The sequence below is a fragment of the Pseudophryne corroboree genome, chromosome 3, assembly GCF_028390025.1.
Source record: "Pseudophryne corroboree isolate aPseCor3 chromosome 3, aPseCor3.hap2, whole genome shotgun sequence".
NCBI classification, from domain to species: Eukaryota; Metazoa; Chordata; class Amphibia; order Anura; family Myobatrachidae; genus Pseudophryne; species Pseudophryne corroboree.
Window position 1 is genome coordinate 581,032,578 of NC_086446.1, and position 26,181 is coordinate 581,058,758.

At 48.2% G+C, this 26,181-nt stretch overlaps 1 protein-coding gene across 4 annotated transcripts in view; it reads left to right on the forward strand.

The window, feature by feature from the left end:
* The window catches only part of FBXL15 (F-box and leucine rich repeat protein 15), a 112,723-nt gene that overhangs the window by 79,770 nt on the left and 6,772 nt on the right, over positions 1-26,181 (forward strand). The gene's annotated exons all lie outside the window — the stretch shown is intronic.

The window sequence follows — 26,181 nt, forward strand, 5'->3', positions numbered from 1 at the left end:
TGGTGGCGTCGCGGCGGTGGCAAAAACGCACGTGCGCAATGTGTCTGCCGCGCATGTGCATTTCCGTCCCGTTCGCACCGCAGCGAAGAACCGATGTGTGCAGACGGGTCGGAATGACCCCCTGAGTCTGTATACGGAACGCAACGGAACTTGTATTGGAAAAATGCTGCTGTTGCTACATTGTAGCACTCCGTATACAGTGTCAGAGACTCAGTCGCACACAGATATACAAGTGTCATATAATAATAATAATAATTTTATTTATATAGCGCTCTTTCTCCAATAGGACTCAAGGCGCTTAACAGATACATAGCATAATATAGTAAAGAAAATAATGAAGTACATTTTCATAAAATACAGAAGCATGAAGATACTAAAAGGGACATTATGGAAATGCTTGCGTAAACAGGAAAGTCTTGAGTCTACTTTTGAAGGATTCTATAGTTGGGGCAGAGAGGCCACAGATGAATTATGGGAGATTCTAGGTACTGCTAAAAGTCTTTCATCTACAGATCGCAGTAATCGAGTGGGGCAGTATGGGGTCAGAAGCTGCTTCAGGTACCTTGGGCCCTGGTCCTGCAATGCTTTGAAACTCAGTAAGCCAATCTTGAAGATGATTCGCTATCTTACAGGCAGCCAGTGAAGGGAGTAGAGGATGGGTGTTATGTGGCTAGAACGGGGCTGGTTGGTTAACAGCATGGCAGCTGTGTTTTGCACCAGCTGTAAGCGGTGCAATTCTTTTGCTGGGAGACTAAGGTAGAGGGCATTACAGTAGTCTAATCGAGATGATACAAATGCATGTATGACTTTTGGCAGATCATCTGAGGGAATTAAGTGCTTGATTCTGGCTATGGTGGTCATTCCGAGTTGTTCGCTCGCTAGCTGCTTTTAGCAGCATTGCAAACGCTAGGCCGCCGCCCTCTGGGAGTGTATCTTATCTTAGCAGAATAGCGAACGAAAGATTAGCAGAACTGCTACTAAATTTTTTCTTGCAGTTTCTGAGTAGCTTCAGACCTACTCCTAGATTGCGATCAGCTCAGTCCGTTTAGTTCCTGGTTTGACGTCACAAACACGCCCTGCATTTGGCCAACCACTCCCCCATTTCTCCAGACAGTCCCGCGTTTTTCCCTGACACGCCTGCGTTTTTTAGCACACTCCCGGAAAACGCTCAGCTACCACCCAGAAACGCCCCTTTCCTGTGAATCATTCACCGATCAGCAGTGCGACTGAAAAGCGTCGCAAGAACACCAGCAAATCTACTAAGTTTTGTGTTAAATAACTTAGCGCATGCGCTCTGAGTACCATGCGCATACGCATTTAGCAACAAATCGCAGCATACCGAAAATCTGCAACGAGCGAACAACTCGGAATGACCGGCTATGTTCCTCAGGTGAAAGAATGAGGATTTGATTGTGGCTGATATCTGATGTTTAAGTGTTAAGCCACCATCCAGGACAACGCCAAGATTCCGCACACGATCATTGGTCTGTAATTCTGAATCCCCGAGTGTAAGTCCAGTTGGTTGGCTATGCTGCAGTCTTGTCCTTTGATGTTGCGGTCGTATCATAAGGACCTCTGTTTTATCCGGGTTCAGTCGCAGCCAACTGGCGCTCATCCACTCCTGTAGCTCAGCTAGACAGCCATTTAGGGTTGCTATTGTGTTATCGGTGCCTGGAGCAAAGGACAAGTACAGTTGTGTATCATCTGCATAGCAGTGGTAGACCAGGCCATGGCGCCTGATTATTTCACCCAATGGGAGCATGTATACTGCAAAAAGCATGGGAGATAGTATAGAACCTTGTGGGACACCACATGGCAATGGCACTGGTGGTGATGAGTATAATCCAGATGATACTCTCTGTGACCTGCCTGTGAGAAATGATTTGAACCAGCTTAGGACTGTGCCATCCAGACCACAGAAATGTATCCGTCGCTCAATCAGAAGCCCATGGTCCACGGTATCAAATGCTGCCGAGAGATCCAGAAGGATTAATATTGAACAGTCACCTCTGTCTCTTGCCATCAGAAGATCATTTAACACACACACCAGGGCTGTTTCTGTGCTATGTCTTCTCCTGAATCCTGATTTGAATGGATCATAAATATCATGGGTTGTCAAATTAATCAGTCTCCTGATGCATTGAGACTCATTTCCAGCAAAAAAGATGCCGATGTTAGCAGAGTCTCATGGGACCTGGCGTGCTAAGAGGGGCTGTTTGACGCGACTGCAGCGCTGTGCAATATGTGGGCGCTATATAAATAACTGCCAATAAATAAATAAATATATATATAATGATGTACAGGACACATGTAATAGGAAGCAAGGGAAAACAATCTCAAAATGCTAGAATTTGTACTGGACTGTCTTCTCTTATTTTATTTAGGCCTAAGCAAGCCCAAGGCAAATGGACACAAAGCCACTGTATTGTCATCTCTCGATGCAGCATCTACAGCTCTGTATAATTACAAGTCTTACTGAGGCTCCTTAGTCCATGCCGTGGAGTTGACTCATTTCCTTAGCACACACAAAGGCCGATTTAGGCAGTAGCCAAGTCACCTTTTCCCTGATTTGGGACAGCCATTGTGTTAATTCTTCATTTAAAATACAGGCTGCAGGTCTCCATTTATTGACAGTTGAGCTGTTCCTGGTTTTATGAATGAAAATGCTGTTGCAGTGTGATTTTCTGGGTAACACTGGCACCAATGCCTTCTCTAACCCATTACATTCAGGAATGCTCTTCTTAAGTATAATGACAGCTCTACTAATTTTCTGTATAGAAGCCATGCATTGAAATGTTTTGTTGCTGGCAAACAAATATACACGTAATATTCTATGCCCTCATATCAGTGGTATCCTTCTGTCAGTGCCAGTCCCTATTGTGCTACTCGCCAGCTCCACTTACAATTAATGACTCATTGTTTCACTTACATAGTTGTTGAGGTTGAAAAAAGGGGTATGGGTCGTTGGGTCGACCCAACTTAGGTCAACACTCATTAGGTCGACAGGTCAAAAGGTCGACATGAGATTTTTGACTGTTTTTGGTGTCGTTTTCTCCGTAAAGTGACGGGGAACCCATATTAGTGCACCGTGTCCCCTCGAATGGCTCGCTTCGCTCGCCATGCTTCGCTCGGGCAGATTACCGTTCCAATCGTAGTCCACGTGGTTCGTTAAGTATTTTACAAAATGTGAAAAACTCATGTCGACCGTTTGACCTAGTACACGGTGCACTAATATGGGCTCCCCATCACTTTACGGAGAAAAATTGTATGTCGATCTAAGTTGTGTCAACCTAACGACCATAACCCGAAAAAAGACAAATGTCCATCGAGTTCAACCTGTATTATAAAATTTTATATGAATTAAAATAGGATTTTAATACCTACCGGTAAATCCTTTTCTTTTAGTCCGTAGAGGATGCTGGGGTCACCATAGAACCATGGGGTATAGACGGGATCCGCAGGAGACATGGGCACTTTAATACTTTGAAAGGGTGTGAACTGGCTCCTCCCTCTATGCCCCTCCTCCAGACTCCAGTTATAGGAACTGGGCCCAGGGAGACGGACATTTCGAGGAAAGGATTTATTGTTACACTAAGGTGAGATTCATACCAGCTCACACCTCAAGCATGCCGCACAACGTGGTATTCAACAGAACACAAGCCAACAGCATGAACAATTGCAGCAACATGCTGACAATAAACGTAACACCACATGTGTGTAACCACAACTAATAACTGCAGATACAGTACGCACTGGGACGGGTGCCCAGCATCCTCTACGGACTAAGAGAAAAGGATTTACCGGTAGGTATTAAAATCCTATTTTCTCATACGTCCTAGAGGATGCTGGGGTCACCATAGAACCATGGGGTTATACCAAAGCTCTAGAACGGATGGGAGAGTGCAGATGACACTGCAGCACCGATTGACCGAACTTAAGGTCTTCATCGGCCAAGGTGTCAAACTTGTAGAACTTTGCAAATGTGTTTGACCCCGACCAAGTAGCTGCTCGCCAAAGTTGCAATGCCGAGACCCCCCGGGCTGCCGCCCAGGATGAGCCCACCTTTCTAGTAGAATGGGCCTTCACCGATTCCGGTAACTGCAATCCAGCCGTGGAATGAGCATGCTGAATCGTGTTACAGATCCAGAGTGCAATGGTCTGTTTGGAAGCAGGACACCCAACCTTGGGGGTGATTCCGAGTTGTTCGCTCGCTAGTTGCTTTTAGCAGCATTGCACACGCTAAGCCGCCGCCTACTGGGAGTGTATCTTAGCTTAGCAGAATTGCGAGCGAAAGATTAGCAGAATTGCGAATAGAAATTTCTTAGCAGTGTCACAACTGAGGGCCTGAGCTGACGGGAGACAGCCTCAGTTGTAGGGGCTGAGATGTACCGGAACCTGGGAGGTTGTATCAGACCCCTGGACATGTAAGTAACATGAATAATAACTGCCCGAAGGCGTGACCACGACAACTTGGATAAAAGTCAATGATGTTTATTATGACAACTCCGCAACACAGCAGCAGTAAAAGAAAACGTAAAAGTCAGCAAAGAATAAATACAGTTCCTGGGTACTACAGGATGGCAGGAGCCACAGGGCACTGGTAGTGTGAGATAGTTCTTATGATCTTCTAGATGGTAAGTCCTTACCAGGCCCGACTGTAGCAATGGAGATAACCCAGGATTGTGCCAGCTGGTGTTCCAGGAAAAGCTGGGTTGCTGAAGATAAAACAGCTGCTGTGGATACTGGCTGGAACCAGACTGTTGTTAGCACGGAGTGGATACTGGCTGGAACCAGTTAAATAATAAATGAACTTGGGAGCGATGAAATATGAACTGAAATGTAGAACTTGAGAGCGGAGAAATAATAATACCGGTGGAGAGTGGTAAAGTGTAGAAAGGACACCGGCCCTTTAAGGGAAGCTGTACTCCGCTGGAAGCTGAGCTGGAAGCAGGTAATGTTGTAGCTGGAAACAGATGAATCCACAATGGATTGGAGAGTCAGGCTACACCGCAGGTGGAATGCTGGTGCGGGTCTCTATGGTGGAAGTCTTGAGACAGGAGCTGGAACCTGGAAGACAATCACAGGAGAGAGACAAACAGGAACTAGGTTTGACAACCAAAGCACTGACGCCTTCCTTGCTCAGGCACAGTGTATTTATACCTGCAGCAAGGAAGGGATTGGCTAGGCAATTATGCAGATTATCAATACTGAGAACAGATTGGTGGAAATGATCAGCTGACAGAATCCAAGATGGCTGCGCCCATGCAGACACTTGGAGGGAAGTTTGGTTTGTAATCCATGTGGTAATGAAAACAGTAATGGCGGCGCCGGCCACCGGAGACAGGAGGCGCCAGGCTGACAGATGCACATCCAACCACGCGGACACAGCGGAGGCCGCGGCTGACGTAATCGCCACTCAGACACTCTGCATGCAGAAGTTCAGGGACGGCGGCGGAGGCCGCGGGAGACGCCATGCCAGGTGTAATATGGCGTTTACTGTGACAGCGTCCCAGAGTGACAGGAGAGGATACAGGAATGTACACATCAGGATAACAGATGGGATCCGGTCCTGGAGCGCTGGGCCAGCCTTAGGAGACATCTGATGGGTAAGAAATGGCGTCCAGATACCCGGATCGTGACAAGCAGTTTCTGAGTAGCTCGAGACTTACTCCTACACTGCGATCAGTTCAGTCAGTTTGGTTCCTGGTTTGAGTCACAAACACACCCAGAGTTCGCCCAGACACTCCCCCGTTTCTTCAGACACTCCCGCGTTTTTCCCAGAAACGCCAGCGTTTTTCCGCACACTCCCATAAAACGGCAAGTATCCGCCCAGAAACACCCACTTCCTGTCAATCACACTCCGATCACCAGAACAATGAAAAATCTTCGTTAGGCCGTGAGTAAAATACCAAGCTTTTGTGCTAATTTACTTGGCGCAGGCGCACTGCGAACATTGCACAAGCGCAGTTTGCGACTAATCGCTCCGTAGCGAAAAAAATAACGAGCGAACAACTCGGAATGACCCCCCTTGTTGGGAGCATATAGGACAAACAGAGCCTCTGTTTTCCTAATCTGAGCCGTTCTGGCGACATAAATCTTCAAAGCTCTGACCACATCCAGAGATTTTGACTCAGCGAAGGCGTCAGTAGCCACAGGCACCACAATAGGTTGGTTCATGTGGAAAGAGGAAACCACCTTCGGTAGAAATTGTTGACGTGTCCTCAATTCAGCTCTATCTTCATGGAAGATCAAATAAGGGCTCTTGTGAGACAAGGCCGCCAACTCAGACACCCGCCTTGCAGATGCCAAGGCCAACAGGATGACCACTTTCCAAGTGAGGAATTTCAACTCCACCTTCCGTAAAGGTTCAAACCAATGTGATTGAAGGAACTGCAACACCACATTAAGATCCCATGGTGCCACTGGAGGCACAAATGGAGGTTGGATGTGCAACACGCCTTTCACAAAAGTCTGAACTTCTGGAAGGGAGGCCAATTGTTTCTGAAAGAAAACCGATAAGGCTGAAATCTGTACCTTAATTGAGCCCAATTTTAGGCCCGCATCCACACCTGTTTGTAGAAAATGGAGAAAACGTCCTAGCCGAAACTCTTCCGTAGGAGCCCCCCTTGGATTCACACCAGGAAACGTATTTCCTCCAAATACGGTAGTAATGTGTAGACGTTACCCTTTTTCTGGCCTGAATAAGTGTGGGAATGACTTCACTGGGAATACCCTTACGGGCTAGGATTTTGCGCTCAACTGCCATGCCGTCAAATGTAGCCGCGGTAAGTCCTGATACATGCACGGCTCCTGTTGTAACAGGTCCTCGCGCAGAGGAAGAGGCCAGGGATCTCCTATGAGTAATTCCTGAAGATCTGGATACCAAGCCCTCCTTGGCCAGTCTGGGACAATGAGGATCGCCCGGATCCTTGTTCTTCTTATGATCTTTAGAACTTTTGGAATGAGAGGAAGTGGAGGGAATACATACACCGACTGAAACACCCACGGTGTCACCAGAGCATCAACTGCAATTGCTTGAGGGTCCCTTGACCTGGAACAATATCTCTGAAGCTTCTTGTTGCGACGAGATGTCATCATCATGTCTACTTGAGGAACTCCCCAACAACCTGTCACCTCTGCGAAGACTTCTTGGTGGAGGCCCCACTCTCCTGGATGGAGATCGCGTCTGCTGAGGAAGTCTGCTTCCCAGTTGTCCACTCCTGGAATGAAGATCGCTGACAGAGCGCTTGTATGCTTTTCTGCCCAACGGAAAATCCTTGTGGCTTCTGCCATTGCCGCTCTGCTTTTCGTTCCGCCCTGACGGTTTATGTACGCTACTGCTGTAACATTGTCAGACTGGATCAGTACAGGCAGATCTCGAAGAAGATGTTCCACTTGCAGAAGGCCGTTGTAAATGGCCCTTAACTCCAGAACATTTATGTGGAGACAAGTTTCCTGACTTGACCATCTTCCTTGGAAGTTTTCTCCCATTGTGACTGCCCCCCACCCTCGGAGGCTTGCATCTGTGGTCACTAGGATCCAGTCCTGTATCCCGTACCTGCGCCCCTCTAGGAGGTGAGAGCTGTGCAGCCACCACAGGAGTGATACCCTGGTCTTGGAAGACAGGATTATCCTCCGATGCATGTGTAGGTGGGACCCGGACCATTAGTCCAACAGGTCCCACTGTAACACTCTGGCATGGAACCTGCCAAACTGAATGGCCTCGTAGGCCGCAACCATCTTCCCCAGCAACCGAATGCATTGATGGATTGACACTCTTGCTGGTTTCAGAATTTGTTTGACCAGACTCTGAAGTTCCAGAGCCTTTTCCACTGGAAGAAAGACTCTCTCTGTAGTTCTGTGTCCAATATCATTCCCAAAAACGACAATTGCGTCGTCGGAATCAACTGTGATTTTGGCAAGTTTAGGAGCCAACCATGTTGCTGAAGAACTGTCAGGGAGAGTGCAACGTTTTGCACCAACTGGTCCCTGGATCTCGCCTTTATCAGGAGATCGTCCAAGTACGGGATAATCGTGACTCCTTGCTCCTCATCTCCGCCATCACTTTGGTGAAAATCCTCGGAGCCGTGGACAGACCAAACGGTAACGTTTGAAATTGGTAATGACAATCCTGAATTGCAAACCTCAGGTAAGCCTGATGCGGAGGATAAATGGGAACATGTAAGTAGGCATCCTTTATGTCCACCGACACCATAAAATCCCCTTCCTGCAGACTGGAGATCACTGCTCGGAGAGACTCCATCTTGAATTTGAATTTCTTTAGGAAAAAATTTAGGGATTTCAGGTTTAGGATTGGTCTGACCGAGCCGTCCGGCTTTGGGACAACAAACAGGCTCGAATAAAAACCTTCTCCCTGTTGTGACTGGGGAACCCTGACAATAACTTGATTTTGACACAACTTTTGTATTGCGTCGTAAACTACCTCCCTGTCCGGAAGAGAAGCTGGTAAGGCCGATTTGAAAAAACGGTGAGGTGGAACATCTTGAAACTCCAGCTTGTACCCTTGGGATACTATTTGTAATACCCATGGGTCTAGGTCCGAACGAGCCCAAAACTGACTGAAGAGTTTGAGACGTGCCCCCACCGGTGCGGACTCCCGCATAGGAGCCTCAACGTCATGCGGTGGAATTGGCAGAAGCCTGGGAGGACTTCTGCTCCTGGGAGCCTGACAAGGCTGGTGATCGTTTACCTCTTCATTTTCCTCTAGTAGCAAGGAAGGAAGAACCTCGTCCCTTTCTGTATTTATTGGGCCGAAAGGACTGCATCTGATAGTGGTACATTTTCTTTTGTTGTGGAGGAACATAAGGCAAAAAGGATGACTTACCCGCGGTAGCTGTAGATACCAAATCATCAAGGCCATCGCCAAATAAGGCCTTACCTTTATATGGTTGAGATTCCATACTTTTCTTGGAATCCGCATCAGCATTCCATTGGTGAATCCACAACGCTCGCCTAGCTGAGACTGCCATGGCATTGGCCTTTGATCCCAAAAGACCAGTATCTCTCGCAGCTTCCTTTAAGGTATGCTGCAGCGTCCTTGATATAACCCAGCATCAAGAGGATGCTATCCCTATCTAGGGTATCTATTTCAGAAGACAAGTTGTCTGCCCACTTTTCGATAGCACTACTTACCCATGCAGACGCAATGACAGGTCTGAGTAGTGTACCTGTGGTTGCATAAATGGACTTTAACGTAGTTTCTTGTTTACGATCCGCAGGATCCTTAAGGGCCGCCGTGTCAGGTGACGGGAGAGCCACCTTTTTAGATAAACGTGACAGGGCCTTGTCCACAGTGGGGGGTGACTCCCACTTTTCCCTATCCGCCGAGGGAAACGGATAATCTACCGTAATTCTTTTGTGAATCTGAAAGTTTCTGTCAGGACCTTCCCAGACTTTTTCAAATAGCGTGTTCAGTTCATGAGAGGGAGGAAACGTTATCTCAGGTTTCCTTTCCTTATACATACAGACCCTTTTATCAGGGACAGCCGGGTCCTCAGTGATATGTAATACCTCTTTAACCGCCACAATCATGTACTGAATGTTTTTTGCCAATTTTGGATCTAATCTGGAATCGCTATAGTCGACACTGGAATCAGAGTCCGTGTCGGTAGCAGTGTCTGCCAACTGGGCCAACGTATGTTTATGTGACCCTGAGGGAACCTGACTTTGCAATAACATATCTTCCACAGATTTCTTCCATGCCTGGGTCTGAGACTCAGACTTATCTAGCCTCTTACTAATAAGAGCCACATTAGCATTCAAGGCGTTCAACACATTTACCCAATCGGGCGTCTGCGGTGCCGACAGGGTCACCCCCGCAGCCGTTTGTGTCCCTAATACAGCCTCCTCCTGGGAAGAGCCTTCAGCCTCAGACATGTCGACACACGTGCACCAAACACCCACAGACACACCGGGCATATAGGGGACAGACCCACAGTAAAGTCTGTCAGAGAGACACAGAGGGGATTTGCCAGCTCACAACTCAGCGCTAAATCAACGGGTCTGAAATCACCAAGCAGTTGCCTCAGACCTACTGTATAGCGCTTTTACTATCACATATATTGCACCAATTTACATGCCTCCCCCGTTTTGTACCCCTGGTACTTGTCAGTGTGAGGAGGACCAGCGTCTCTGCAGCTTGCGGAGAGGAAATGGCGCCGTGAGCAGTGAGGAAGAAGCCCCGCCCCCTTAATGGCGTGCTTCAGTCCCGCTTTTTCTGATATTTATACTGGCGGGGATTAGGACAGTGCTGTGGCACTAATGTCCCCTCTTGCCAGTGGAATAATGAGGTGCCGAGGGCGCCCGCGCCCTGCACCCTGTAGTGCTGTGTGTGGGAGCTTGGCGCGCAGCGTCTGCCCGCTGCGCGGTACCTCAGTAAATGGGGTGGTCTTCAGTATGCCGACTGATGGGATCCCGGCGCACAGTATACCGGTGCCGGGATCCCGACAGCCGGCATACCGACACTTATTCTCCATCGTGGGGGTCCACGACCCCCCTGGAGGGAGAATAAAATAGTGTGGCGCGCGTAGCCCGCAGCGTGGCGAGCGCAGCGAGCCCGCAAGGGGCTCATTTGCGCTCGCCACACTGTCGGTAAGCCGGCGGTCAGGCTCCCGGCGCCGGTATGCTGGTCGCCGGGAGCCCGACTGCCGGCATATCGTAGTGAACCCCAGTAAATGCCGTCACTGAAGAAGAAGTCTTCTTTCTTCAGTTACTCACCTGTCTTCTGACTTCTGGCTCTGCAAGGGGGAGACGGCCGGCTGCGGGTGTGAGCATCTAGGCGTACCCAGCGATCAGCAGCCTCAGGAGCTAATGGTGTCCTGTAGCCAGAAGCAGAGCCCTTGAATTCACTGGAACTGGGTCATACTTCTCTCCCCTAAGTCCCACGAAGCAGGGAGACTGTTGCCAGCAGCCTCCCTGAACATAAAAAACCTAACAAAAGTATTTTTCAGAGAAACTCAGTAGAGCTCCCTGTAGTGCGTCCAGTCTCACTGGGCACAATTCTAAAACTGGAGTCTGGAGGAGGGGCATAGAGGGAGGAGCCAGTTCACACCCTTTCAAAGTCTTAAAGTGCCCATGTCTCCTGCGGATCCCGTCTATACCCCATGGTTCTATGGTGACCCCAGCATCCTCTAGGACATATGAGAAATGCTATATCCTTGGATATTTCTTTCTGCTAGGAATTTATCTAATCCGTTTTTAAACTTATTGATTGAATCCACCATTACTACCTTCTCTTGCAGATAATTCCAAATCCTTACCTCTTTTACTGTGAAGAATCCTTTTCTCTGTTGTGTATGAATTTATTATTTCTTCCAACCTCAGGGGGTGTCCTCGTGTCCTATGTAGTGTTTTTTTGTAAACAAATCGTTTGATAAATCCTTGTAGTGTCCCTTTATGTATTTATAAATATTACTAATGTCCCTTTACCAGTGTAAACAAATCTAACCTTTGAAGTCTTTACTCATAATTCAGTGCCTCTGAAGGGCCCTACACATTGAGCGATCCGCCGCCGAGCTGATCGGGGGGGGGGGGGGGGGGAACAGTGACGGGGATCGTCCATATTGGCCTGCATGCACAGGCGACGGGACACCAGCGATGAACGAGCGCGGGGCCGCGCATCGTTTATCGCTGGTGCCTCCACACTCAAACATGTGAACGGGATCTCGTTCATTAATGAACGAGATTGTTCATATCTTTTGAGTATTATCGCCCAGTATGTAGGGCCTATAACCCCTTAACCAGTTTGGTGGCTCGCCTCTGAACCCTTTTGAGCACTTGTGATATATCTTTTAAACTATTCAGAAATACAGTAGATAGGTCGGTAATAAAACGATGAGGATCACAGAGGTTAACTGAAAAACAGTCTTTCTACGGATATACAGATGGGTCCTCCTACATCTAGCCTTAATATGCCATGCAGCATGAGATGACTGGCATGAGGGAACCGCCAGGTCCCACCAACTCTGCTAATGTTGGGTGCCTTTTTTTTTTTTTTTTTGTGTGTGGCCAAAAATGCATATTATTTGCAATGTGGCAAGGATGCACGGGGAGACTGTGATGATAATTTTGTATATTTTGTGTGACTGCACTGCGGCTTCTACACTGTTAGCACTTCATATGCAGATTTACTGTAGAGACTTAGTCGCGCACAGATACGTGTGTCATATATAAAATCAATTGCTTGCCTGGCACTAACGCATGTGATGTGACCGCAACCAGGAGTATGTTACCTGGCCAGGTTGCACCACACACGTCCGGTCCACCCGCGGCTTACCCTGTTTTAAATGGCCTGCTTGCAGCACCCCTCTGGGAGTGACACGGCGGTCTCTGACCGCTGACCACTCCCGAAATCATGCCCCAAAATGCTTTGCAAGCGGTATGCCGGGGCCAGAACTAGAAATGCCCAGCACGTCTATGCTGATCGCTGTGTTTACCGACAGCAGCTGCAGCTGCCCCATGCTCCGCTATCTCTGCAATAATGCTGGGGATCTTTTAACACTGGGGGGAGCGCCTGCGCCATTTCTGATGCGGGGTGGGAAGTCATTTTACAATGGGGGCCTATTGACACGGGAGATGGGTGGAGGGGGAGGGTGTGCAAAACATCCCCTAGGTATATCTTTTTAAAATAATCTATATTTTATTAAAGACTTTTAAAACTTTTTTACATTTAAAAAAAAGCAAAAAAAATCTCAGTAAAGTGGTTAATCAGCACAGTCTCCTTGTGCGTCCGAGGTGCTTTGTATTGCAATAAGATGCATATTTGCCAAAAAAGACGCCCAACACTGGAAGATTCTCACGCAACCTAGCGTCCCTAGAGTGTCTGTTTGGCGTGACTGCAGCAAAAATGTTTGAGGAAACATCTGTAACTGTGGCTTATTCCAACCAGGCTGTATATAAAAAGAAAAAAAAAAAAGCATTTCATTTCTGTGTAATACTATATAAAGCTGTGATTTCCACCCAGCAACAATAAGCTTTGGGCTGCAGGCAAAATCTTTGTTCTCTGTTAGCTAACAGTGGGATTTTCAGAGACCATTACATAAATAATCACGAGTGTTCCTGTGCATGAGGAATACCTATTAATGTTTCACAAGTTAACAGTGATAAATCATTTATGGACCCTTTGAAAATTGGAACAAGGAGTTGAAATTTAATGCATAGGGAATCTTAATTTACACAGTTTCTCAAATGCAAAGTACCATGGACTACTGGTCTACGACCCCCACAGTTTCCTCTGTGCTTACAGCCGTCACACCATCCACCACTGTTCTCGAAACACTTGCACTGCCCAATCAGGAAGGTGTCTGATGGGAATTGCAGGACTTTGGATCCTAATAATGGCCCTCATTCCGAGTTGTTCGCTCGTTATATTTTTCTCGCAACGGAGCGATTAGTCGCTAATGCGCTTGCGCAATGTCCGCATTGCGACTGCGCCAAGTAAATTTGCTATGCAGTTAGGTATTTTACTCACGGCATTACGAGGTTTTTAATTCGTTCTGGTGATCGTAATGTGATTGACAGGAAGTGGGTGTTTCTGGGCGGAAACTGGCCGTTTTATGGGTGTGCGAAAAAACGCTACCGTTTCTGGGAAAAACGCGGGAGTGGCTGGAGAAACGGAGGAGTGTCTGGCCGAACGCTGGGAGTGTTTGTGATGTCAAACCAGGAACGAAACTGACTGAACTGATCGCAGTTGCCGAGTAAGTGTGGAGCTACTCAGAAACTGCTAAGAAGTGTCTATTCGCAATTTTGCTAATCTTTCGTTCGCAATTTTGATAAGCTAAGATTCACTCCCAGTAGGCGGCGGCTTAGCGTGTGCAAAGCTGCTAAAAGCAGCTTGCGAGCGAACAACTCGGAATGAGGGCCAATGTTATTCAAGGCAGGGGAGGAGTTTATGTAAAGAATAAAAGAACAAAGGGGGTCATTCCGAGTTGTTCGCTCGCAAGCGGATTTTAGCAGATTTGCTCATGCTAAGCCGCCGCCTACTGGGAGTGAATCTTAGCATCTTAAAATTGCGAACGATGTATTCGCAATATTGCGATTACACACCTCGTAGCAGTTTCTGAGTAGCTCCAGACTTACTCGGCATCTGCGATCATTTCAGTGCTTTTCGTTCCTGGTTTGACGTCACAAACACACCCAGCGTTCGCCCAGACACTCCCCCGTTTCTCCGGCCACTCCTGCGTTTTTTCCGGAAACGGTAGCGGTTTTTCCCACACGCCCATAAAACGGCCTGTTTCCGCCCAGTAACACCCACTTCCTGTCAATCACATTACGATCGCCAGAACGATGAAAATGCCGTGAGTAAAATTCCTAACTGCATAGCAAATTTACTTGGCGCAGTCGCAGTGCGGACATTGCGCATGCGCATTAAGCGGAAAATCGCCGCGATGCGAAGATTTTTACCGAGCGAACAACTCGGAATGACCCCCAAAGTTATTTTTAATGATATTAGCACATATCTGTGAGGACAATATGGGTATTGGGAAATCCTCTGTACTGTCCTAAAAAAGATTACCAATGTAGCAGAATGGGAAGTCAATCTTGTTAGTAGATAGTTTGCATTATTTTATCTTGTCATTTCCTATAAAGGATTTTCTATTCTGAGCAGTTTGTGTTGTGTAGAAAATGTTACTTTTATACATGTCATCATTAACATATTCACAGATGGTGTTAGTTTGGATTAACAGAAAACATTAAAAGCACCGAAGATACTCCACACACTGATAGCAACACAGTACTTACTAAGCATGGTGTCTACAAACCTGTACTACCACCTACAGCCATTTACAAATGTGCCCTTTCCCCTGGCAAGGCCCATGGTTGGCTAATATGTACTCAGAATAGCCACAGCCAAAAAGTGTGGGGAGGAGCAACCACAAGCTACAATGAGAAAGTGAATAGTGACGTCCTCCCATTCCATGCAGATGCCATTTGAAAGTGAAGTAAATTGATTTGTCAGTTTTATAGAGCTCCTGGAGAAAGAGCTGCATGTTGCAGCCACACCTAGTATGTTAGTTGTTTCCTTTCCCTTGGATTTAATACTGTATACTAGGTTTATTTCTTCATGTCATGCTCACTTTCTCATAGAATAGTTCTGTTATACAGATGTGTCTTAATACAGCATTGCTGTATTTGCACCAGGTCCCATGCAATTTTGCATATGCTGAGCTTCTTTCTCTAACGTCCTAAGGGATACTGGGATGGTCTTAGTATCATGGGGTATAGATGGGGTCCATGTTAGCCTGGCACTGTATAACTTCTTCAGAGTGTGCTGGGTCCTCCCCTCTATGCCCCTCCCACAGACCCAGTTTGGAAAAATGTGCCCAAAGAGCCGGGTGTATTCTCTTGACCTCCAGAGTTTTCTTCAATTTTTCTTTTAGTTTATTATTTTCAGGCAGGACTGGTATGCACCAGTCTGCCTGCGTCATAGGACTTAGGGAGGGGGGGACTGGTACCAACCTCTTGAAAGGGTTAATGGTCCGGACTCCCGCTGACAGGACATTAAGCTCCTGAAGGTGTTGTTTCGCTCACCCTGCAGTAGTGAGCGCACACTCCCACAGAATGCCGCCACTCCTAAACAGAGCTGAAGACGCGCTCAGTGGTGAGTTTGTAATCGGGTCCCGGTTAGCGGGTCCCCGGTTCATAGGTTGACACTAAGGCGTGTTGAACACAGGGCTCCGCTGTGTCCCGCTGCACTAGACACTGGCGCTGGAGCAGAAAATAGGATTTTAATTACCTACCGGTAAATCCTTTTCTCGTAGTCTGTAGAGGATGCTAGGGTCCATTTAGTACCATGGGGTATATACGGGTCCTTGGGGTCCATTTAGTACCATGGGGTATAGACAGGTCCTTTGGGAGCCACTGGCACTTCAGAGTTTAATAGTGTGGGCTGGGTCCTCCCTCTACGCCCCTCCTACCAGACTCAGTCTATAAACTGTGCCCGGAGGAGCCGGTCATAGCTAGAGGAGCTCCTGGGAGTTTTTCTAGTTTTATTGTTTAGAGTTGTTAGGTACAGGAAAGCTGCTGCAACAGCTTTTCTGCTTCGTGGGACTTAGGGGGGGAGTAGGAACTAACTCTTGAAGTTAATGGTTTTCTATCTCCGCTGACCGGACACTGAGCTCCTAAGGGTGTTGATCGCAAGCCCACAAGGCGACCGCTCTCTCCCGCAGCACGACCGCCACCCCCTATCAGAGCCAGAAGAAAGAAGAGTGGGGAGTTCAGCGCCGGCGGCCCGGTTAGTGGGTCGCCGGCGGCACAAGGGTGGGAGTGCAGCTCTGTCAGGTTGTGCTCCATGAAGGCTCAGCAACAGGTTACTGTAGATACGGCTGAGGGGCGTCCTGGGCCAGCGCGATCACCCTGACACTGGTAATGTAGCTAACAGGGGCTAATCTCGCTGTTAGCATTAAAAACCTTGCAGTACTTTATCACAAACGTGCTCTTGCCCAAATTATGCAGGATGACACTGATACCGATGCTGACACAGCACACGGTGATGGGGATGTGTCGAGGGGGACGGCATCACTTGCTAAGGAGGTGCAGTTGATGATTGAGGCCATGCGGGATGTGTTACATATTTCTGACACACCTCCTGAGCAGGTTGAGGAGGCCTTTTTCATAAACAGTAAGAAAGCCCCTCTCACCTTCCTGGCATCTAAGGAATTAAATGCTATATTTGAAAACACCTGGAAAAACCCGTAGAAAAAATTCCAGATCCCTAAAAGGGTTCTGGTTGCTTTTCTCTTCCCGGAAGATGATAGAAAAAAATGCGAGTCCCTGCCTATAGTTGACGCCTCTGTCTCTAGGCTGTCAAAACAGGTGGTTTTACCAGTCCCGGGATCTACCGCGTTGAAAGACCCGGCAGATCGCAAAGTGGATGCTACGCTCAAATCCATATACACGGCTTCAGGGGCTATACTGCGGCCTACTATTGCCTGTGCATGTATTTCAAAAGCTATAGCAAAGTGGTCAATCACTCTACAGGAGGGCTTAACTACGATGGATAAAGGTGACGTTGATTTATTTTTACGTAACATACAGGATTCTGCAGGGTTCCTGGTAGAATCCATGAAGGATCTGGGTTCCATGGCTGCGGGGGTCTCCTCCATGTCTGTCTCAGCTCGCAGAGGTCTCTGGTTGCGCCAATGGTCTGTGGACGCGGAATCCAGGAAAAGTGTGGAGAGCCTACCCTATACAGGTCAGGCCCTGTTTGGAGAGGAGCTGGATGCGTGGATTGCCACGGCTACCGTGGGTAAGGCTCCTTTTCTCCCCTCAACTGCACCGGCTAAGAAGCCTTTTGCTCCCAACACGTCACAGTCCTTTCGGCCCACTAGGCCTAGAAAGAACAAGCCTTCTCACATCTTCTTTAGAGGTGGTTGTGCCAAATCCAAAAAGCCTGCTCCAGCAGGTTCCCAGGACCAGAAGCCTGCTTCTGGTACCTCAAAGTCCTCAGCATGACGGTGGACCGCAAAGCCTGGAAGAAGGTCAGGTGGGAGCAAGACTCCGGCATTTCAGCCACGTCTGGGTGTTTTCTGGCCTGGAACCCTGGATACAGGTTATTGTGTCCCGGGGGTACAGGCTGGAGATTCAAACTCTCCCACCTCACAGATTCTTCAAATCAGGCTTGCCGGCAGACAGAGCTATTCTACTGGACGCTATCCGAAAATTGATAGTGTCCGAGGTCATTGTTCCAGTTCCACTTCATCAGTTGACCAAAGGTTACTATTCGAACCTTTTTGTGGTTCCGAAGCCGGATGGTTCAGTAAGGCCAATTCTGAAGTTGAAATCTTTGAACTCTTATCTCAGGGACTTCAAATTCAAGATGAAGTCTCTGAGGGTAGTTATCTCAGGACTGACGGAGGGGGAGTTCCTGGTGTCCCTGGACATCAAGGATGCGTACCTCCACATTCCCATTTGGTCGCCGCATCAGGCTTATCTCAGGTTTGCACTGTTAGACAATCACTATCCGTTTCAGGCACTGCCGTTCGGTCTCTCCACGGCACCGAGGGTCTTCACCAAGGTGATGGCAGAGATGATGGTTCTCCTCCGCAAGCAGGGGGTGAACATAATTCTATATCTGGATGATCTGCTGATCAAGGCATCGTCCAAGGAGAAGTTGTTAAGATCCATTGCTCTCACGACACATCTGCTCAGGGAACACGGTTGGATTCTGAACCTTCCAAAGTCTCACCTGGAGCCGACAAGGAGGCTGTCTTTCCTGGGGATGATCCTCGACACGGAGGTGCAGAGGGTGTTTCTACCGGTGGAGAAAGCGTTGGTGATTCAAATCATGGTTCGGGATGTCTTGAAGCCTGCCAGGGTGTCTGTTCATCAGTGCATCCGCATTCTGGTTAAGATGGTTGCTTCCTATGAGGCTCTGCAGTACGGAAGGTTTCATGCTCGATCCTTTCAACTGGATCTCTTGGACCAGTGGTCGGGATCTCACCTACACATGCACCAGAGGATACGTCTGTCTCAGAAAGCCAGGATTTCGCTCCTCTGGTGGCTACAACTACCACACCTTCTGGAGGGCCGAAGGTTCGTAATTCAGGACTGGATCCTTCTAACCACGGATGCAAGTCTAAGAGGTTGGGGAGCAGTCGCTCAAGGGGAGACCTTCCAAGGAAGGTGGTCGAGTCAGGAGTCCCTTCTTCCGATACACATCCTGAAGTTAAGAGCCATATACAACCGCCTTCTTCACGCACCACACCTTCTACAGGATCGGGCTATTCGATTTCAGTCGGACAACGGGACCACAGTGGCCTACATAAACCGACAAGGCGGAAAGAAGAGCAGGGCTGCAATGTCAGAGGTGACAAAAACCCTCCTCTGGGCAGAAAGGCACGCTTTAGCAATGTCCGGAATCTTCATTCCGGGACTCGACAACTGGGAAGCGGACTTCCTCAGCAGACACTATCTCCATCCAGGAGAGTGGGGCCTCCACCCGGAGGTGTTCGAGGAGGTAACCGGTTGGTGGGGGGTCCTCACATAGACATGATGGCCTCCCGCCTCAACAAGAAGCTGCGGAGGTACCTTTCCATGTCGAGGGACCCACAGGCAGTGGCGGTGGACGCACTAGTAACGCTGTGGGTGTTCACGTCCGTGTATGTATTCCCTCCACTTCCTCTAATTCCAAGGGTTCTACAACTTGTAAAAAGAACAAAAGTTCTGGCAATCCTCATTGCTCCATACTGGCCAAGGAGGGCTTGGTACATAGATCTGCTGGATGATCCAAGGCCCCTACCTCTTCGGGAGGATCGTCTACTGCAGGGGCCGTTCGCTTATCAAGACTTACCATGGCTACGTTTTATGGCATGGCGGTTGAGCGCCAGATCTTTGCTCGAAAGGGTATTCCGAGCTAGGTGATTCCTACCCTGATACAGGCTAGGAAGGGGGTCACGTTAAACATTACCATCGAATGTGGAAAAAATCTGTGTCTTGGTGTGAATCCAAGAAATTTCCTGCGGTGGAGGTTCTCCTTTTCCTGCAAGCAGGTGTGGATATGGGCCTGAGATTGGGCTCCATCAAGGTCCAGATCTCAGCTTTGTCCATTTTCTTCCAGAAACATCTGGCTGTCTTCCCTGAGGTTCAGACCTTTTTGAAAGGGGTTCTGCACATTCAGCCTCCCTTTGTGGCACCAACGGCACCCTGGGATCTTAATGTGGTATTACAGTTCCTGCAATCGCATTGGTTTGAGCCTCTACAGGAGGCTGAAATCAAGGTTCTCACGTGGAAGGCGGTAACTTTGTTGGCCTTGGCTTCGACGTGTGTCGGAATTGGGGGCTTTGTCCTGTAAAAGTCCCTATCTGGTCTTCCATGAAGATAGGGCGGAACTCAGGACTCGTCAACAGTTCCTTCCTAAGGTTGTGTCGGCTTTTCATATCAACCAACCTATTGTGGTGCCAGTGGCTACTGACTCCTCAATTGCTTCAAGGGCCTTGGATGTTGTGAGGACTTTGAAGATTTATGTGAAGAGGACGGCACGTCACAGAAGTCCTCCATGATCCCAAGAAAATTGGGTGTCCTACTTCTAAGCAGTCGATTTCCCACTGTTGTGTACCCAGTGCAGCCCCCCTTCTCAGGGAAACAGCACTAAAGAGCCAGCGTGGCTGGACTCCACCAAAGGGATGATTACAGACATATCATCTGAACTGGCTACTGCCAGGCAGGAGAGACAAGATTTAAAAAAAATCTATGGATGATTTTATTATTCATAATTCAGACCTCAGGCCAGCTTCTTAGCCTCCTCTGCTGGTTTCACAGAAACAAACACTGCCCCATGTTCTCCAGTCTGACTCTGATGACGAGATGCCAGATCAGGAGGAGGGGGAGGTGGAGGTTGACAAGGAAGACGGTACTCTGTCTCAAGGGGTGGAAGCTCTTATATACTCTATTCGGGAGGTCCTGAATATCCCTGATAAGGAGACAGAAGCAGTAGAGGAATCGTTTTTTTAATGTAAAACCAAAGTTTACTGCTACCTTTCCTGTCTCAAAGGAGTTAAACACACTTTCCCTAACGTCCTAGAGGATGCTGGGACTCCGTAAGGACCATGGGGATAGACGGGCTCCACAGGAGACAAGGGCACTTTAAGAAAGACTTTGGATCTGGGTGTGCACTGGCTCCTCCCTCTATGCCCCTCCTCCAGACCTCAGTTTGATACTGTGCCCAGTGGAGACTGGGTGCTTTCAGGGAGCTCTCCTGAGTTTCCTGTAAAAGAAAGTATTTTAGTTAGGTTTTTTATTTTCAGGGAGCCTGCTGGCAACAGGCTCCCTGCATCGAGGGACTGAGGAGAGAGAAACAGACCCACTTCTCTGAGTTTCAGGGCTCTGTTTCTTAGGCTACTGGACACCATTAGCTCCAGAGGGATCAGTACGCAGGTCTCACCCTCGCCGTCCGTCCCAGAGCCGCGCCGCCGTCCTCCTCGCAGAGCCGGAAGATAGAAGCCGGGTGAGTATGTGAGGAAGAGACTTCAGAGGCGGCAGAAGACACCTTGATCTTCATAGAGGTAACGCACAGCAGTGAAGCTGTGCGCCATTGCTCCCATTCACCTCACACACATCGGTCACTGTAAGGGTGCAGGGCACAGGGGGGGGGCGCCCTGGGCAGCAATAATGTGGCAAATACACATATAAACATGTGTTGCAAAGGATGATACAGCGCCACTTGTGGGGTATGATCTCAGTAATAAACGACTGGAATAAAAAAATATCTAAAAGATACTAAAATCACAACAATCCTTGTTATAGGTGTCTGCCACCCCTTAAGATTGCAACGCTAGTACAGTGCTGCCAGAGAAATATACAGTGGGGGGGATAAGGGTACCGACGACCAATGTTGTGTGAATGTACTGAATTCTAAGACTTATAAGCCAAAAAATATAAAATTTGAACAAACAGTTTAATAGCACATATAAGTAAAATACATAAAATTTCCAGAGAAAGGAATTAAAAAACTCAGGTAAAAAATTAGGTAAAAAATTATAAAGGTAAGGACTTAGCTTTTAAAATAGGCAAGGGGGTCACTGCAAGAAGTCTGGTGTGACGAAACGCGTTGGGCTCCCTGCAGTGACCCCCTTGCCTATTTTAAAAGCTAAGTCCTTACCTTTATAATTTTTTACCTAATTTTTTACCTGAGTTTTTTAATTCCTTTCTCTGGAAATTTTATGTATTTTACTTATATGTGCTATTAAACTGTTTGTTCAAATGTTATATTTTTTGGCTTATAAATCTTAGAATTCAGTACATTCACACAACATTGGTCGCCGGTACCCTTATCCCCCCACTGTACACATATAAACATGTACAGCTGGGCACTGTACATGTATAAAAAGAGCTCCCGCCATGTTATTAAGAAATTTGAGCGGGACAGAAGCCCGCCGCCGAGGGGGCGGGGCTTCTCCCTCAGCACTCACCAGCGCCATTTTTCTCCACAGCACCGATGAGAGGAAGCTCCCCGGACTCTCCCCTGCTTGACACACGGTGAAAGAGGGTTTTAATGTAGAGGGGAGGCACATAATTGGCGCATATACATGCTACAAAAGCGCTACTGGGTAAACATTATGTTTTTTCCTGGGTCATATAGCACTGGGGTGTGTGCTGGCATACTCTCTCTCTGTCTCTCCAAAGGGCCTGGTGGGGAACCTGTCTTCAGAAAAGAGCTTCCCTGTGTGTGTGTGTGTGTGTGTGTGTGTGTGTGTGTGTGTGGTGTGTCGACATGTCTGAGGTTGAAGGCTCACCTAAGGAGGAGGGGGAGTGTATGAATGTTAGGTCTCCGTCGGCAGCGCAGACACCTGACTGGATGTATATGTGGAATGTTTTAAGTGCTAATGTTAATTTATTGCACAAAAGATTAGACAAAGCTGAAGCTAGGGTACAGTCAGGGAGTCAACCCATGTCTGTCCCAATGTCGCCGGGACCGCGCCCACTATCCCAAATAGTTGACACAGATACCGACACGGATTCAGACTCCAGTGTCGACTACGATTATGCAAAATTGCAGCCAAGGGTGGCTAAATGTATTCGATATATGATTATCGCAATTAAAGATGTTTTGCATATCACTGAGGAACCCCCTGTCCCTGACACGAGGGTACACATGTATAAGGGAAAGAAACCTGAGGTCACCTTTCCCTCTTCACATGAGCTGAACGAATTATGCGAAAAAGCGTGGGAAACTCCAGACAAAAAACTGCAGATTCCCAAAAGGATTCTAATAGCGTATCCTTTCCCGTCACAGGACAGAATACGGTGGGAATCCTCCCCTAGGGTAGACAAAGCTTTGACACGCTTATCAAAAAAGATAGCGCTCCCATCCCAAGATACGGCTACCCTCAAGGATCCTGCTGACCGCAAGCAGGAGGTTACCTTGAAGTCCATTTACACACATTCTGGTACGTTATTCAGACCGGCAATTGCGTCGGCCTGGGTTTGTAGTGCTGTAGCAGCATGGACAGATTCCTTATCAGCGGATATTGAGACCCTTGATAAGGATACCATTTTAATGACCCTAGGGCATATAAAAGATGCTGTCTTATATATGAGGGATGCTCAAAGAGACATTAGTTTACTGGGTTCCAGAATAAACGCTATGTCTATTTCTGCTAGGCGAGTCTTATGGACCCGACAGTGGACCGGTGATGCCGACTCAAAGAGGCATATGGAGTTTTTGCCTTACAAGGGTGAGGAATTGTTTGGAGAGGGCCTCTCGGACCTCGTCTCCACAGCTACGGCAGGTAAATCGAATTTTTTGCCTTATATTCCCTCACAATCTAAGAAAGCGCCTCATTATCAAATGCAGTCCTTTCGTTCAAATAAAAGCAAAAGAGTACGTGGATCGTCCTTTCTTGCCAGGGGTAAGGGCAGAGGAAAAAAGCTGCACAACACAGCTAGTTCCCAGGAACAGAAGTCCTCCCCGGCCTCTGCAAAATCCACCGCATGACGCTCGGGCTCCCCTGAGGGAGTCCGCTCCAGTGGGGGCACGTCTTCGACTTTTCAGCCACATCTGGGTTCACTCACAGGTGGATACCTGGGCAATAGAAATTGTTTCCCAGGGATAAAAGCTGGAATTCGAAGAGGTGCCTCCTCGACGGTTTTTCAAATCGGCGCTACCAACTTCTCCCCTGGAAAGGGAGATAGTGTTACATGCGATTCACAAATTGTGTCTTCAACAAGTGTTGGCCGAGGTTCCCCTGCTTCAGAGAGGGAAGGGGTACTACTCAACTCTGTTTGTGGTCCCGAAACCGGACGGTTCGGTCAGACCCATTATGAATTTAAAATCCCTGAACCTTTACTTAAAACGGTTCAAGTTCAAGATGGAATCGCTCAGAGCGGTCATCGCCAGCCTGGAAGGGGGGGGGGGATTTTATGGTATCTCTGGACATAAAGGATGCATACCTGCATGTTCCCATATATCCTCCTCATCAGGCGTACCTGAGATTTGCGGTACAGGATTGTCATTACCAATTTCAGACGTTGCCGTTTGGGCTTTCCACGGCCCCGAGAATTTTCACCAAGGTAATGGCGGAAATGATGGTGCTCCTGTGCAAGCAGGGTGTCACAATTATCCCGTACTTGGACGATCTCCTCATAAAAGCAAGATCACGGGAGAAGTTGCAGAACAGCGTATCCCTTTCAGCGACACGGCTGGATTCTCAATATTCCAAAGTTGCAGCTGAATCCTACGACTCGCCTGCCCTTCTTGGGCATGATTCTGGACACAGACCAGAAAAGGGTTTTTCTTCCGATAGAAAAAGCGCAGGAACTCATGAGTCCAGTCAAGAACCTGTTGAAGCCGAAACAAGTGTCAGTACATTATTGCACTCAAGTCCTGGGAAAAATGGTGGCGATATACGAAGCCATTCCCTTCGGCAGGTTCCATGCAAGGACTTATTGGACAAATGGTCCGGGTCACATCTGCACATGCATCAGCGGATCACCCTGTCCCCCAGGGCCAGGGTATCTCTCCTGTGGTGGCTGCAGAGTGCTCACCTTCTAGAGGGCCGCAGGTTCGGCATTCAGGATTGGATCCTGGTGACCACGGACGCGAGCCTCCGAGGTTGGGGAGCAGTCACACAGAGAAGAAATTTCCAAGGCCTTTGGTCAAGTCAAGAGACTTGTCTTCACATCAACATCCTGGAACTAAGGGCCATATACAACGCCCTACGTCAAGCGGAGACCTTACTTCGCGACCGACCAGTTCTGATCCAGTCAGACAACGTCACCGCAGTAGCTCCTGTAAACCGCCAAGGAGGCACAAGGAGCAGAGTGGCGATGGCGGAAGCCACCAGAATTCTTCGCTGGGCGGAGAATCATGTAAGCTGTCAGCAGTGTTCATTCCGGGAGTGGACAACTGGGAAGCAGACTTCCTCAGCAGACACGACTTGCATCCAGGAGAGTGGGGACTTCATCAGGAAGTCTTCGCACAGATTGCAAGTCGGTGCGTCCCGTCTCAACAAAAAGCTACAAAGGTATTGCGCCAGGTCAAGAGACCCTCAGGCGGTAGCTGTGGACGCCCTAGTGACACCGTGGGTGTTCCAGTCGGTCTATGTATTTCCTCCTCTTCCTCTCATACCCAAGGTGTTGAGAATAATAAGAAAAAGAGGAGTGAGAACAATACTCATTGTTCCAGATTGGCCACGAAGGACCTGGTATCCGGATCTGCAGGAAATGCTCACAGAAGATCCGTGGCCTCTTCCTCTAAGACAGGACCTGTTGCAACAGGGTCCCTGTCTATTCCAAGACTTACCGCGGCTGCGTTTGACGGCATGGCGGTTGAACGCCGGATCCTAGCGGAAAAAGGTATTCCGGATGAGGTCATTCCTACGCTAATAAAGGCTAGGAAGGACGTGACATCTAAACATTATGACCGAATATGGAGAAAATATGTTTCTTGGTGTGAGGCCAGGAATGTTCCTACGGAAGAATTCCATCTAGGCCGTTTTCTTCACTTCCTACAAACTGGAGTGAATTTGGGCCTAAAATTAGGCTCCATTAAAGTTCAGATTTCGGCCTTATCCATTTTCTTTCAAAAGGAATTGGCCTCTCTGCCTGAAGGGGGTCATTCCGAGTTGTTCGCTCGCAAGCTGCTTTTAGCAGCTTTGCACACGCTAAGCCGCCGCCTACTGGGAGTGAATCTTAGCTTATCAAAATTGCGAATGAAAGATTCGCAATATTGCGAAAAGACTTCTCTGTGCAGTTTCTGAGTAGCTCGAGACTTACTCTGCCAGTGCGATCAGTTCAGTGCTTGTCGTTCCTGGTTTGACGTCACAAACACACCCAGCGTTCGCCCAGACACTCCTCCGTTTCTCCAGCCACTCCCGCGTTTTTCCCAGAAACGGTAGCGTTTTTTCACACACTCCCATAAAACGGCCAGTTTCCGCCCAGAAACACCCACTTCCTGTCAATCACATTACGATCACCAGAACGAAGAAAAAACCTCGTAATGCCGTGAGTAAAATTCCTAACTGCATAGCAAATTTACTTGGCGGACATTGCGCATGCGCATTAGCGACTAATCGCTCCGTTGCGAGAAAAAAATAACGAGCTAACAACTCGGAATGACCCCCGAAGTACAGACTTTTGTGAAGGGAGTACTGCATATTCAGCCTCCTTTTGTACCTCCGGTGGCGCCTTGGGACCTTAACGTGGTGTTAAGTTTTCTTAAGTCAC